Source organism: Tamandua tetradactyla, chromosome 14 (assembly GCF_023851605.1).
Source record: "Tamandua tetradactyla isolate mTamTet1 chromosome 14, mTamTet1.pri, whole genome shotgun sequence".
NCBI lineage: Eukaryota > Metazoa > Chordata > Mammalia > Pilosa > Myrmecophagidae > Tamandua > Tamandua tetradactyla.
Genome location: NC_135340.1, coordinates 32,946,989 through 32,950,094, shown reverse-complemented (window position 1 = coordinate 32,950,094; position 3,106 = coordinate 32,946,989). Strand labels below are relative to the sequence as shown.

The 3,106-nt window shown below is 42.5% G+C and overlaps 1 pseudogene; it reads left to right on the top strand.

Moving 5' to 3' along the window:
• LOC143654887 (large ribosomal subunit protein uL15m pseudogene) lies at nucleotides 1-1,088 on the top strand (annotated as a pseudogene).
• Nucleotides 1,089-3,106: the final 2,018 nt, after the last annotated feature.

Below are 3,106 nucleotides of genomic sequence, written 5' to 3'. Positions count from 1 at the left end.
GACTCAGTTCGTCCTTTGAATGTCATGGCCGGTCCGATCCGAGGCGGTGCGGGTGGCGCTTTGGACCTGCTCCAGGCCCTGCCGCGGGTCAGCCTCATCAACCTCAAGCCGAACCCAGGCTCCAGGAAACCGGAGAGAAGACCAAGGGGTCGGAGAAGAGGTAGGAAATGTGGCAGAGGACATAAAGGAGAAAGACAGAGGGGTACCCGACCCCGACTGGGCTTTGAGGGAGGCCAGACTCCCTTTTACCTTCGGATCCCAAAATATGGGTTTAATGAAGGACATAGCTTCAGACGTCAGTATCAGCCATTGAGTCTCAATAGGCTTCAATATCTTATTGATTTGGGTCGAGTTGATCCTACACAACCTATTGATTTAACCCAGCTTGTCAATAGCAGAGGTGTGACGGTCCAGCCACTTAAAAGGGATTATGGTGTCCAGCTTGTAGAGGAGGGGGCTGACACCTTTAAGGCTAAAGTTAATATTGAAGTACAGTTGGCTTCAGAATTAGCCATTGCTGCAATTGAAAAAAATGGTGGTGTTGTTACGACAGCCTTCTATGACCCAAGGAGTCTGGAAATTCTGTGCAAGCTGTTCCGTTCTTTTTGCGTGGACAACCCATTCCAAAACGTGTGCTTCCGCCTGAGTCCCTCGTACTGTACTATACCGATGCAAAGAACTGTGGTTATCTGGCAGATCCTGGCAAATTTCCTGAAGCAAGACTTGAGCTTGCCAGGAAGTACGGTTATATCTTACCTGATATCACCAAAGATGAGCTCTTCAGGATGCTAAGCACTAGAAAGGACCCACGGCAGATTTTCTTCGGTCTTGCTCCAGGATGGATAGTGAATATGGCTGATAAGAAAATCTTAAAACCCACAGATGAGAATCTCCTCAAGTATTATCGCTCATGAATTCCCTTCCAAGAACAGAGTTGTTACAGAACACTGGACAAGGGCATGAAATATGGGTATTCTCATTGTATCTTCCATTGGGTAATTCTCCAGATGTAGATGTTACTTTTCAGTGTAATTATATCTCTTTTTCATTTTTATCTGAAATCAAAATAAAAATACTTTAAGAAAGGACTACCTAGAGAAATGGAAAAAAAAATGACTGATTGATACACACATCAACTTGGATGGATCTCAAGGAAATTATGCTGAGTTTAAGAAGCCAATCTCAAAAGATACATACCACATAATTCCTCTTATTATATACTATTCTTGAAACAGCAAAATTGTAGAGATGGAAACTGACTAGGGGCAGGGTGATATTAGAAGGAAGAAAGGAAAGAAGTGTCTATGGTTATAAGGGGTAGCATGTGGGGTCTTCGTGCTGTAGAATTTTGACTGTGATGGACACATGGACCTGCACATGTGATAAAATTGCACAGAACTGGGACATCCATGGAAGATGGCAGAGTAGGGAGCTGCAGTACTCGCTCCTCCAAAATCAGCTAGTGTACAGATAGAAACTGTCTGAAACAACTGTTGTCAGGCTCCAAAGGCAGGAGAGCATTTTACAGCAGCACTGGGATGAAGAGGGTGAGACATTGCAACAAAAAGCTGTGAGTAAAGCACTCAGCAGCAACTGTCGGCACCCATTCCCCAGTCTTGAGGTTAGCCACATCGGTCTAGTTCCTGGCACAGAGAGAGACATGGAAGCCCTCTTCCCCAAGAATTGGGGGCGTGGGGCAGGGTGGGGATACAGCTGACTACGAACCATGGCTTTTGATCAACAAATTGGGATTGCTGGGTTCCAGCCTTGAGCTACAGTTTTAACCCTCCTCAATCAGGGATCATTTCTATCTGGCTACTAGCTGTTTTTCAAGGAGAAGTGAGCACAGCAACTCCCTACTCCATTGTTTCATCTCCACCCCAGACAAGAGGGAATCAGTGGAAGTTCAAAGGTGCTGGGATCTCAGAGTTTGCTGAAGAGTGCCATCTGCTGGGCAGGCCAGGGGCGCAAGCCATCAAAAAGGCTTTTGGGCATCTTTGCTGTGGCTTTCCCAAAGGCTGTCCCATTCATAAGGCCACGACCCTGTTTTGGCTGGGGAATACTGACTTGGAACCAGTCATCTCCATGGTAACCCTCTGCCAGAATTACCTTTCAGACAAAAGCATCTGAAAACAATGAAATACCATGGAGGCAAAACAAAAACAGAAGAGATAAAGATTCCCAGAGAAGAAACAGAAGAAAGGAAGCTTTCTCCTGGGGGTGAAACAATCGCACAATTAGTGCAATCTTAAAAATTATACTGCATACCCAGGGCACGAATGAGAAAAAGAAGAGTTGAAAGAATCTGATCAGTTAAGCTTGGGCAATTTTAAAGGTCTAGAATAAGTTGAACCAAGTGTCAAAGGAAAGTCTTAATACAAAACAAATCAACAATAAAGCTTTGGGCAGGAGAGAGAAATCGATCTTCTGAGTAAACTCATCAAGCTAATCATATGTTAGACATCACAAAAAAATACCTATGCATATTAAAAAACAGGAAGAGATGGCCCAGGAAAGGGAACAGATTAACACTTCAGAGGGGACTCAGAATTTTGAACAGCTTATCAAAGAAACACCAACAAATCTCTTAAATTAATTCAAGTAGATGAAGAAAAATATGGCTAAAGAGATTTAAAATATGTATTAGGAAAATAGTGTATGAGCATAAAAATAACTAAAAAAGTGTAAATGGAAAAATAACCAAAATTATGGGGATGAAAGCCAAAATACAAGAGATTAAAGATATGCTGGAGGCATACAGCAGTATATTTGAACACACAGAAGAAGGAATCAGCAAATTAAGACATAGAGCAATCAGAATCTCACAAGCATTGTCTGTCATGCGGGAGACCCAGCTTTGATTCCCAGTTCATGTACTTCCCAAAAAATCAGCAAGCAAAACAAACAAAAAAATTCAACAAATGGTACTGCAATAACGGAATATCTACATGGGAAAATAATGAAATGTGGGTCCGCCATACAGCACACAATAAAAAAAATCTCACAAAAGAGAATGGAAAAAAATGATCAGGTTCTCAGGGAATTGAATAACAGCACAAACAGTACAAACTTATGCATCATGTGTGATCCAGAAGGCAAAGAGAAG